The following is a 13,542-nucleotide window of genomic DNA, read 5'->3' as shown; positions in this document are numbered from 1 at the left end:
GTGGGATTCTCTGTAGAAGTTTTTGATTTGTGATAATTTATATGTATAAACATTAATCTATTGTATTGATGCATCATCATAGTTGGTTTATATGTTCAAAGCCATTGTATTTCTGCTATTTTATATCAATTCATGTAAATGATCCACACGTGCATTTTGTTGCTGTATATGCACTGGATGTGTGTGCTGCTGGCTGTAACAGGGAGCCAAGGCCCCTTCAGGCCTACCGCTATTTGCCTTGGCTTCCCCTTTCGCTTTGAAAGAAATAAACACTAAAATCAAATCGAAGGGTGTGGCGGGGAGTTGCGGAGGCACCCAAAATGCAACACAAGTTCTTTCGTCTCGTGTACAGTTTGCGGCGGGGTAGCGTCATCTTTTCTGATAGATGCTACTTGATGGCAATATTCCAAGTCATGCCAATTACGAACAAATTAAAATAATTAGTCCTACTTGAAGAGTACAGGATTGGAGCCGCAGTTACAAGAAGCAGTACAATGCCACGAGGTGACCGTTCACTGATGTTCACCGTAACATGTGGCCTCATTTTGGTGATCTTTTTAAAGAACCATACTATTTCGCAGAATGTATATGCTGCATATGTTAACACTTACAGGGCCAAACAATGTGAACAGCAACGGATATCTGCCAAGTATAAAGGTATCGCGTCTCGATCGGTTGTGTGCACTGCTGGCGCAGTGTTAGCGTTGTGCACTGCAAGCGTATGACCAAAAATAAAAAACTAAAAAAAAAGGATCAGCCATGAAGTCTGAAAGCGAGGCAGAGCACAGACAAAACTTGGAGTACGCTTAAGCTTCGCCTTTAAGAGTGGAACACGAGAGCGTTATTGGACGCCGTTGACACCGAACACCGTATTTTCTGCGATATGGGGCCCCATCAAAATTAGGAAAGGCTCGGCTTTCAACATTCCCGTCAATGTGGCCTAGAACTAAAGTACAGCGAAACACCATCAGAATTGGAGGACGCTTAAGCTTCGCCTTTAAGAGTGGAACGCGATAACATTCAAGGATCCCTGGCTACTGATCAGGAGCTCCAGGAGAAACGCCCGGTGTCCGAACTCCGCGCCGTTGCCTAGCATCAACAACTCCATAGCTGCGCACCACCTGGCCCAACTTCGCCTAATCGCGCATGCGCCGAAGCAGTAGCGATGACGTCACCTCGCGTTGCCTAGTAACCAAGCTTCCATAGAAGCCCACATATTCAAAACATGGCGGCTCATCGGCGGTTCATGGGACTTAGCACCATCTGTGATAGGAAGGAACACTTCCGTCCGAAGAAAAAAAAAATGTGACGTTATATCCGTTAAAAACAGAAGTGACGTCATTTTGTTCTCAAAGGCGCGAAATTAGTTTTCTGAGGCCTGCCATTAGAGCTGTATATTCAAATGCCCCGACGTTCGACTTGATGTGCGTTTCGAGCTTTCAGCGCGGAAAGCGATGCAGGAAAAGGTCAGCCGTACGGGTGTCAAAACCACATCGCTGCACAGAACATACTTTCTTTGGAGGCTGACGAACGCTTTGGGCGTGGAGTGTTCGTCCTTTAGTCGGACGCCAAGCCCGTCGGCCAGCGCTGTCGAACGAAATCAAGTAAACAAGTATGTTGCAGTCGCAACTCCCTACTTGTGACTGCAGAGATTAAGAAACAATGAAACAGCCCGCGTCACCAAATCCAGACTAACGTCGACAAGCAAACCAACACACATGTGAGGAGGGCGTATTGTAACAGGTGAACGTTACGAGCGCGCCTTTCTGCACACTCCAAGAGCTGCATTACATTGCAAGTGATAGCGGCGTCAACGCCCGCCGCTATCGATGGGCGCTCTTACGGTGGGCGCTAAAAAAAGTTATTTATTGATAATGATCAAATAGAATAGAATTGTCTCTTCTTTTCTCGCCATGCGTATATAAAATTGATTAGGAATTGTATGTTCGTTGAATGAATCTAACTGTGTCTCGCTTTAATTAAAAACTCGTTTTTCTTTCCCAGTGTTTATTCCCTCCAACATAGTCACACTTCAATCGCTGGTCCCATTACCACCCATGGTGATGTCGGTGACAATTCGTTCTGAACCTATTTGGATCGACCTTGAAGTAACCGCCAACGCAGGTGCGCGCTCGCTTCGCCCGACACAGATACGGCTCTGCCGAGCTCCAGCCAGCTGCGCGCTGCAGCCCATGAGCCGTGACGTCATCACGGCGTGTCGTCTGCTGCCCGCCGCCCGTACACTGTGCATAGCTTTCACCCCACTTCCCCTACGTGTGCTTGGACTGCAAGTGCTTCGCTAGGCGTTCCCTAATGCCACGGACGACGAGGAAATGCTTATACACTTGGTATAACTTAGCACCACTTGGCGTTACTTCGTATAACTTAGCATCACATCGCATAGACTTCGTATAACTTAGCGTCACTTCGTATAGCCATGACCAGCTAGGAACCGATCAGCTTCGCTGTGTCTTCAGCCTTGCGCCACAAGTGCAAGCTACCCCATCCCCCCCTCCATTTTTTTCTCGTACATTTAAATTGCAATCCGACGCAATCACGTCTGTAGGTTGTTTTTAAGTCGTAATTTCCGATTTTTCTGACGGATTTTACATTGAGAAATTCAATTTTTGTTCACTAAAGACTTGCGCCGCACGAAGGGCCTGCCCGGTCGGGGTGGTTTGCGATGATATAGGTTCAGCATGATTATTTCCGCCAGACGCCGATGCTTACACCGACTCCGTCGCCGGATTTTCCGCGACTCGGGGCCCTTAACGCTGTCGCGTTAAAACGCCATGAAGTGATTCAGGGTGTGATCTATGTATGCCGCGACAACTTGGCCACATTCAAGTTGCGCGCCCTTCGTATTGGACACTGTGCACGCCGTACCATCGTGTTGTTCAGCAACAGGCAGCGATCTTCGTGGCACGAGCACCAGGTTGGACCCGGCTCGCATGTGCCACGCGCACGAGGCAGGACTCGAGAAGAATGAAGAAGACGGTGGAACGCCAGTTTTAGAACGCGACTGCCGGGCATTCTTCACGACCGCAGTGACTTTCAGTCGTGGGCACAGGTTCGCCCTTAATAAATATCGTTGTTTTGTTAACCTGTGTTCCTCAGCATCGTTACAATATGGTGATCCGTTGGGTGAACAATATATAAGCACTCGCTCAAAGTGACCCTAACGTTTCTATCAATTTCCCCATCCAAAAGCAATGCTGCTATTTCGGAAGGCTACCGAACTTAGTGACCATGTGTGCTACAGAGCAAAGAAGTGTCACTACATCGGCGAAATCAACTGTTTTTCTACATCGGCGATAGAAACATTCTCTTTTTCTCTGCATTTTTTCTCCCCTTTACCAAATGCAGGGCAGTCTACCGGTCTCAATCCTGGCTACCTTCCCAGTCTGTCACTTATCCTCTCTTTCAAAGATAAGCCATGGTCACTCATATTCTCTTTCAGAAGTGCGTAATTCACTTCCCTGATGTATATGAGCACTACAGCCACATTAGTTGCTTCCTTTTGACCTTTCATTCGTGCTATTTGCCTGAGCATTGATTTTATGCAATTTTTATGCTAATGTAAGCGCATTATTTTTGCGTCTCTGGAAGAAAAAGAAAGGCAGCGGCAGTGGCTTTACGACTGAGAAAAAAAAGACCATGTCAGCGGTTACATTTCGTAACAGAGTTGTGTGCTTGATGGCAAGCTTGGCGAACAAACCAACGCAACTGAGTCTCTTCCCATCTCACATTCGGTGTGCGCAGTGAAATGCTGCTATGACAACTATTGCGGGCAAGCGAAGGAACTTCAAGTACCCAAACTCGTTTGCTGTTTCCACTCCGGCGACAGCCGTATTTGTCTTTATTTGTTTGCAAAAACTATAGCAATAAACTTGAACTTGATCGAGCAACTTTGGCTTGCCGTCGTTATGCATCTGAAATTATTTCGTGGTGCGCGGGACTGCTTCTTTGGGATTAAAGGAAATGCCACCACTTTTTTTTTTTTTTTTGTCACGACAGCTTCGCCCTCTAGTTTTGTTAGTATGCTTAATTGCCTGCGAAGCGGGCGCTGTCACTGCACTAATAATGCTAAAATCCTGAACTTTCGTCGACGATAGCCTACAGCACTGCGTTTAAAAGACAGACGTGCGAAGCCACGTGCTCACATGCCACTCGCGTAGTTTATTTTCTTGTATGACTACGAATGCTATGTTACAGTGTATCGTCATTGGATATCTGTAAAGTTGCGTGCACAAAAACGAAGAAAAAAAACACTGGTACTTGTACTTGTGAACGTTGGTCTTTTATTGCGTAGACGAGATGTGATTTTATTGATTCTCTGAGAGAAATTTGTTGTCGTCAGTATGTAAGCCAGAAACGCGAATAGTCACGAATGTTTAGGACACTCCAAATGCGCTGCCTTCCACCTTTAAAGTCAATGCAGGACGCAGGACCTGCTGATTGTTGTGCATAATTATTATTTTCATGAACATCTCTCACATGATGGTCGACAGCGGTGACATCGTGACAAGTAGATGGAAATTGTCTTCCTGGGTACAAGAACGTCTCAACGAATTTATTGTTGGTATTATGGCTTGATTTGAACACTTATCCCCGGCACGACGTCTAAGTTAAATGACTCTAGGGCCAGCTTGGCGTTGGTTGTTCTGTAAAAAAAAAGAACAAAATTGGCGCATAATTCCTGCACACGCAAGTGCGGATGGGTTCCCGATAATTCAGATGTAAAGCAAAAAGTCCAATGTGAATCTAAGCACACTTCCAGCATTGTAGATTTCAGTGTTGTTGCGAGTGCGGAACTCAGCATGCCATATATATTCAATTGTACACGAGACATTCTTCATGAGAAATAAAAGAGTCGCAGTTTAAGTAAAAAGAAACTACCACAAAAGTACATCCATGACCTTTGCCATGTATTGAAGGTGCAAGTACATCACTTGATTTCCTAATTCTTACCAAAAAACGACCCAATTTGAGTAAAAATGTTTTTTGAGGAATAATATCTTAATCGCTGCTTCGAAATTTAATTGTTGCAGGTAAATACAAGCGAAACCGTTTTATCGGAGGTTCTAGTGATATACTTTTTTAGGGAGGGCAACACCGATGAGTTGTAAAACTGCGTTGTGATAAACAGCTCGAATGAGGCACATGACTACGCAAAAACCACGTTTTTTGCTGTGCAATCCTTGCTCGCAAAATTTATCTCGCTCTGCATATTAATTTCTATACCATACTCCGAATGCGCCTCATAGATCATTACAGAGCACTCCTCGTGTCACATGGCATGAAAATTATTGATATTGCAATTCATCTATCTCCTGGAATTTTTTGGCTAGGCATCGCTGTCATACTCAACCACTGCGTTGCATTAATAGATTGTGATTTTAAACGTTCATTTGATGCAATAAAGTATTGCTGGCGGTATAAAACTGACAATGTTCTGTGAAAGTATTTTACAGCGGTAAAGCCTCCTAGGTTACATTTCAAAACGTTCTTGAAATTCAACAAATTTTGTTCTAAATTGCCTAATAGCTGCAATAACACAATTTCGCACCTAATTTGTATTTCATACAAAATTTCACAAGATGAGTAGAGTGGACAGCCCGCAGGGGCGTCTGCGTCAGCAGGCGTTTGGTGTGTTGCGACACCACGGACCCGAGCACACGAGGGTTGGCCCCTCCCGCGTCTAACCGTGCGCGGCTTAGCCGTGTCCGGGGAAAAGGGGATCCTGGGGGTTGAGCCAATTCCGGGTGTTTGGACCTTTACGGCCCCCCGGCGGAGGCAACACACCCCTTTGGCCTCGGCTTCACGTAGACGGCACCCCCGGACTGGCCCACCCGGGGGAAATCGGTAGTTGCCTTTTCCTATCCTTCTCTTCAATCTTCGTCTTTCCCTCTCACTTTCAATCTTTCCTGTCTTCTCCTCTCTTCTATTTACTTCCGACTTTCCAGGCAGCGAGGGTTAACCTTGTGTGGTGCAACCAACCTTGGCTGTACATATTTGGTTATAGTAGTGGCGTACAGCTGGCGTTTTGTAGGACCTGTCTTTTCCAGGTCCTGCAGCGTCCCCTCGTTGGGCTCCATGGTGGGTGGCTGGCGTCGCTGCCGAAAAATTCTATACCTATGGCTGAACAATTCCCGCCACTCCCTGATCGCCGTCTGAAAAGAGGGCGCACCGAAGATGTGTTCCAGTTTTTTGGACGCCAAACACCGAATTTCCCCCGATTTCATGTAATTCACTCTGAAAAGTCAGACACATCAGTACGTACAATTTCACCTTTCCTTGTCTCAAAGTCTTTGACTGATATTTTTGGAACAGGCTACAAAGCATCCAGGATGGCAAGCGGGGATCTCCTCTTGGAACTCCGTGATCTCAAACAATACGAGAAACTGCCCAATCTAGTGTCATTTGGAGATGCCCAATTAACAGTAACCCCACACCGTACTATGAATACCACCCGTGGCGTTGTCTCAGATGATGACCTGTTGCAGCTGAGTGAGGCTGAACTCCTTGAGGGTTTCAGTGATCAGAATGTCATCAATGTTAAACGGATTAAAATGAGGCGAGATGGCAAAGAACTCCTGACCAAACACCTAATACTTACTTTCAACTCAAGTGTCCTGCCCGAGTCCATCGAGGCCGGGTACATCAAGCTTCGTGTTAGGCCATACGTGCCAAATCCCCTTCGATGTTTCAAATGCCAGCGGTTCGGCCATAGTTCGCAGAACTGCCGAGGCCGCCAAACCTGTGCGAAATGCAGTGCTCACGAACACTCCTCCGAGTCTTGTGAAGGTTCTCTACATTGTGTTAACTGTGATGGGGAGCACGCCGCATACTCGCGGTCGTGCCCATCTTGGAAAAAAGAAAAGGAAATAGTGACAATTAAGGTAAAAGAAAACATAACTTTCAAAGAGGCACGAAGGCGGGTTACCTACCTGTCTAAAACCAGCTTTGCCGATGTGACGCGTCAGGGGGCAGCGTCGCAGCGGCTTCCGGCTGCTGTCCGGCCCATGCGTAGTGAGCCGGCGGTGAAGCAATCTGCCCCCTCGGCGACTGCAGCTAGCGCTGCTCCGCCACCCCAGCAGAAGGGGCCATCCACCTCTGGGCTGGTGGCCTCCAAGGTCTTGTCTCTCGAGACGAGGCCTTCACTGCGAACAAACCGCTCTCAAGAGCGGGTGTCCAGCGCTCCGCAAGAGCCGATGGACACATTTTCCAGCCAGACGGCGCAGCCAGCGCCAAAGGAGCGGCGAGAATCTCTCGACCGCTCCAAAAAAGAAAAAGCCCGCATCACAGGGCCCGACAAGGGCTCTGTAAGTTAAGTTAGTGTTTTTACACGAGACACACAGCACAAACTTCGTTTGCAACATGGCCACACAGATACTACAGTGGAACGTCAGAGGACTACTTCGTAACCTCGACGACATCACAGAACTCATACATAAATTTAATCCGAAGGTGCTGTGTGTCCAAGAAACACACTTAAAACCTACGCAGTCCAACTTTCTCAAGCAATATGCCATTTTCCGTAAAGATCGTGACAACGCTTCTGCCTTGTCCGGAGGTGTAGCCATAGTTGTAAATAAGTCTGTTGCTTGCCAACAGTTTGCCCTTCACACGCCTCTCGAGGCTGTATCTGTGCGAGCAATTTTATTCAACAAGCTTATAACGATCTGCTCCATTTACATACCACCCAACCATCACCTCCCTAACACGGAATTTTACAGCCTCATCGACCAGCTCCCAGAACCATACATTATCACTGGTGATTTTAATGCTCATCATACCCTTTGGGGAGATTCGCGATGCGACGCGAGAGGTCGACTCATTGAAAACTTCCTTGTTAACTCCGGTGCGTGCCTCTTCAATAAGAAGGAACCAACATATTACAATATCCATCATAGTTCATATTCATCAATAGACCTGTCAATTGGCTCTGCCTCACTTTTCCCTGACTTAGAATGGCATGTAATTAAAAACCCATTCGGAAGTGATCATTTCCCAGTAACCCTAAACTTAGTAACTGAACATGACTCTCTTCCCCATGTCCCTCGCTGGAAACTGGCCTCAGCTGACTGGGAATGCTTTAGGGAATCCACGTACTTATCACGAGATTTTATAAATAATTTTACTATAGATCATGCCGTATCATATTTTACTGCTTTTATCATTGATGCCGCTGAGAAGTTCATCCCTCAAACATGTGGCACTTCATTTAAAAGACGGGTCCCCTGGTGGAATAACGATTGTAGACAGGCACGAAGGAGACAAAATCAAGCTTGGGGCAAACTACGTGAATGTCCTACAGCTGAAAACCTCATAGAATTTAAACATGTTAAATCCCAGGGAAGAAGGACGCGAAGACAGGCTAAGAGGGCAAGCTGGGAAAGGTTTCTCTCAGGTATCAACTCGTATACTCAAGAGGCAATAGTATGGGACAGGCTAATGAGGCTAAAGGGAAAAGAAATCCATCCGTTGCCGCTAGTGAACGACGAAGCGAACAGCTTGGAAGACCAAGCTGACGCTCTTGGCGAACACTTCGAGCGCGTGTCTAGTTCAAATAATTATTCCGAGGCATTCCTTAAGCACAAACAAATCGCAGAACGCAAGGCTATTGACCGCAAATGCAGACAGAACGAACCCTATAACATGCCTTTTAACATCGCCGAATTGAGAGCCTCCTTGGCTGCATGTCGGAGCTCTGCACCTGGACCCGACAGGATCATGTACGACATGATCAAACACATTCACAGTGATACCCAAATAACGTTACTCGCACTTTTCAATGCTATATGGGCTGCCGGGCACCTACCTACTGCATGGAAAGAATCCCTTGTCGTTCCGATTCTGAAACAAGGTAAAGACCCCAAATTAGTAACAAGTTACCGCCCAATAGCCCTCACAAGTTGTATCTGCAAACTCTTTGAAAAAATGATCAATCGTCGCCTTTTACACTTCCTTGAGTCAAACAAAATACTTGATCCATATCAGTGCGGCTTCAGAGAAGGACGGTCTACAACGGACCATCTCGTGCGCATCGAAGCAAACATTCGTGATGCCTTCATACATAAACAATACTTCCTATCCGTGTTTCTCGATATGGAAAAGGCGTACGATACGACCTGGCGTTACGGAATCCTACGCGATCTGTCGGCAATGGGCATCCGCGGTAATATGTTAATTATTATTGAAAGCTACCTACACAACCGCACATTCCGGGTTAAAATAGGCAATGCACTGTCGCGTCCATTTATACAGGAAACTGGTGTACCCCAAGGAAGTGTGCTCAGCTGCACACTGTTTATCGTGAAGATGAACACGCTTCGCGCCTCACTACCGCCAGCTATTTTTTATTCTGTCTACGTAGACGACATACAAATAGGTTTCAAATCCTGCAACCTCACAGTCTGTGAGAGACAAGTACAACAGGGCTTGAACAAAGTGTCCAAGTGGGCAGACGAAAACGGATGCAAGGTGAACCCCGACAAAAGCTCTTGTGTTCTTTTCACCAGGAAGAAAGGGCTTGTTGCAGATCCCACTATCGAAATGTATGGACAACGAATACCTGTCAACAAAGAGCACAAGTTCCTAGGCATCATACTTGATTGTAAACTTACTTTCATTCCACATATAAAATATCTCAAGGTGAAATGTCTAAAAACAATGAACTTACTAAAAGTTTTATCTCACACATCCTGGGGTAGTGACAGGAAGTGTTTAATGAATCTTTACAAGAGTCTCATTTCATCACGACTGGACTACGGTAGCGCGGTATATCACTCTGCCGCCCCTAGTGCGCTGAAGATGCTGGATCCCGTCCACCATCAAGGTATCCGCCTGGCCACTGGCGCTTTCAGAACAAGTCCCATTGAAAGTTTATACGTCGAATCAAATGAGTGGTCACTCCATCTGCAGAGAACATACACCAGCCTCACATATTTCCTTAAAGTCCGCTCTAATCATCAGCATCCATGTTTTAATACCGTTAACGATATGACGTGTGCTACACTTTTTGGTAATCGTCCGTCTATAAGACAGCCTTTCTCACTGCGTGTCAGGGAGCTTAGCGAAGAAATGGATATCCCACTCCACGAACATCGCTTAATGCCTTCAGCCAAGCTGTTACCACCTTGGGAGTGGCAGGTGGTAGCATGTGATATGTCCTTTGTAGAGGTTACAAAGCACGCTTCAGAGGTTGAAATCCGAATGCATTTCCTAGAATTACAGTCCAAGTACCCGTGCACAGAATTTTACACAGACGCTTCTAAATCACATGCCGGAGTATCCTATGCAGCCGTCGGCCCGTCCTTCTCGGAATCCGGCGTGCTTCACCAAGAAACAAGTATCTTTACGGCTGAGGCCTACGCAATATTGTCAGCTGTAAAGCATATAAAGAAATCAAAACTTCAAAAAACTATTATATTTACAGACTCTCAAAGCGTCGTAAAAGCCTTGAAGTCACCCTGTAAACAGAAAAACCCCATTCTCATTGAGCTCTATTCTGTTCTTTGTAGAGCATACGCAACTAACCAACATGTCATTATATGCTGGGTGCCTGGGCATCGAGGCATCGAGGGCAATGGTCTTGCCGACCAAATGGCCACATCAGTCACAACACCCGCTATTAACCCTACAGCTGCTGTTCCTGCAACAGATTTGAAACCTTTCTTGCGAAAGAAACTGCGAAGCCACTGGCAACGCTTGTGGGACGCCGAAACAAGTAATAAGCTTCATTTGATTAAGCCACAGTTAGGTTACTGGCCCTCCGTAACAAAAACACGACGAACTGATGTCCTATTCTGTCGTCTCAGAATAGGACACACCTACGGCACCCACAATTTTCTATTGAATGGTGATGATCCTCCAACCTGTGGTAGATGTGGCGACAGGCTCACCGTCCTCCACGTCCTCCTGGAGTGTCGGGAAGCCGAAAGAGAAAGAAAGAAACACTTTCCTCTAGCATATCGCTCTTGTGTTCCTCTGCATCCCGCCATGTTTCTTGGTAAAGAACCGCTCTTTAACACCAAAGCAGTCCTCGCATACTTGAAAGATGTTGTGCTACATGTTATTAGCCCAGTAAGTTCGTAGCACATCCTCTCTCAAGAGGATGTTGCTGTGATTGTTTTTTTTTATAGCACATGCCTACAAGCTCTTGTATCTCAAGGGCTCTGTTTAGGTACTTGTGCTTCTGGCCAATTCCTGCATCTGTAATATGTTTGTAAGTCATATCATTCTTTTGCAATGTATATTCATGTCTATAGTACACATCATTAGTCATTGCCATAATCTTATTACGTATAGATTTTACGCTCTTTACAGCGACTGTTTTTAGGCCCCTTTACAGCCATGCCACATCGAATGTTCATGTAATTGACTATTCATATACCAGAAACAAGTCATTACCATCGTCTTGGCGCTCTTTGGCCACATCTGGCCCTTGCGCCAATAAACCACAATAATCATCATCATCAGTAGAGTGGACCGTTGGAGACAACGTTAACACATGGTTTTATATTACCGATATTTTATGGCACTCGTTTTCTTTGTTGTTGTTTTTGTTTGTTTGTAGAGTGCCCACCAAAATTAAAGCCTTTAGGCTAACGAACAATGGGACCAACTAAAGCATGCGGGAAATGACGTTGAAATAAAAATTGAAGCAATAAGTGTTGGACAAATAGAAGCATATAAAAGAAAGCTGACAACGTAAGAAGCCACTAGCATTGCTTAATTGATAGAACTTTGCGCACGTCATGTGGACGTTCCGGTTTTCCGGAACCATTAGATTTCCGGAACATATGGACGCTCCGTCACTCTGCTTGCGTTATCACTTTATTTAATTATGAATTTGAAGCTTGTAAAATTTACCAGTTATTCGTATTGCACCATTGAACTAAGAATACACTTTATATTCTTGTACCCTCCCAGGATTCACTGCCAGTTGGCTTGATACGCTTGTTTTCAGCCACATTCAGTTATCCCATTCATTTTCATTTCGCATTACACTCATGAGTCACGTTGCGTCACCAGTGTAACATTCTCACGGCACAAATGCACAAAATCTCAAAGATTGGAGAGGAGCTTCATGCTGACACTTATAGTACAAATCTTAGCGGTGACAAATCCGAGGTCAATCAGTCAATTCAAACGTGTTACAAGAAAAAAAAGAACACTTTGCATATATTATGCGCCATGTGAATCGATGTTGTTCAATAATTTTGCGGGTAGCTAACAGTCTACTTAGCAATTTTTTTTGTGAGGCTAGCGAGTGCGTGACGGCGACGGTAAATCTAGCCTGTGACGTTGACAATGACAGTGGCCTAGCGGCTGATGTATTATTCCGCTGCCACAAATCGTTACAACCTGTTCCGGCATGAGCTTGTCCAATCCCGATGGCGGGTGCAATGTTGCACACCATTCGAAGAGGTAGCTGCAATACGATGCGTCTGAAGAAAATGTGCACCCTCGAATTTTTATGAGCAAAGTTTTGCTATGCGACGCGCAACACGACTATCCACCGTTCTATAGCGCAGCCTTGCTCAAAGGATTGAGATTGCGAAGTTTAATACTTACTAGTTACATACATGTTCCCCGGCTCAAACATTACCATTGGACGCACAGTTCTTTTAAAAAATAGGCCCAAACGATTCATAGTAGAAACCTACCCCCAACTAAATGATTGGTAATCGGCGAGAAGGGCGTCGCAATAAAAAATAAATTTTGCGTAGCTCCCATGCTTTCTAGACAGCTTTGTTTTTTACAAAGCTGTCTAGAAAGCATGGGAGCTACGCAAAATTTATTTTTGCGAAGCATTTGCTGCCCTACTCATGTGATGAATTGTTTTCCCGTTCCGGTTTTTGTGTACTTGTTTATCGCTGTTAAGGCACGGCAAAGGGCCATCAGAATAACACTGATGCAAACTCTCTAACCACTGTATATTAGAAAAAAATTTTAAAGCGCAAACAAGAGACACGGCATAAAAAAAAGGGTCAGTTGAGGACAGGCGCGCCTGTCCTGTGTTTGAGTTTCTTTTTGCGTCGTGTCTCTTCGTTGCGCTTTAAAATGTTTGTCAAGTATGCATCAACTAGGCTCACAGAAAGTTCTTCTAAACACTTTATATTACACAGCGCGATTGGAAAGTGAACCAAATTTTATTTACGTGCGGGTTTTCTTCCATGAACAAAATTACCGTTAAATTCGAGTTGTGAGTCATTTGGGTGCAGAACGTATTTTCGCAAGATATAGTATTTTTACGATAGGCTGTCTGGTTGGTAGTTTGTGAAGCGTGGTACCCACTCATGTTTAAAACCCGCGGCCGCACGACTGGCCGCTTGAGACACTTTGCGTGTATTCGCGGGCTTCTCGCATGCTCGGAAAAACACTTTTATGTAGCCTGTATTGAGGAAGAAAAGCTGTATCGGGAGCTCATGTTTTTTGCAGTTTTCTCAGTGGCACTTTTCATCTAACTACAAAAATTGAGAAGTTGAATAATTAACACAAAATATATAATTAGGCGGAATGCAAACAAAAAAT

This window comes from Dermacentor silvarum, chromosome 8 (assembly GCF_013339745.2).
Source record: "Dermacentor silvarum isolate Dsil-2018 chromosome 8, BIME_Dsil_1.4, whole genome shotgun sequence".
In the NCBI taxonomy this organism is placed as follows: Eukaryota; Metazoa; Arthropoda; class Arachnida; order Ixodida; family Ixodidae; genus Dermacentor; species Dermacentor silvarum.
Note: the sequence above shows the minus strand (reverse complement) of the source record.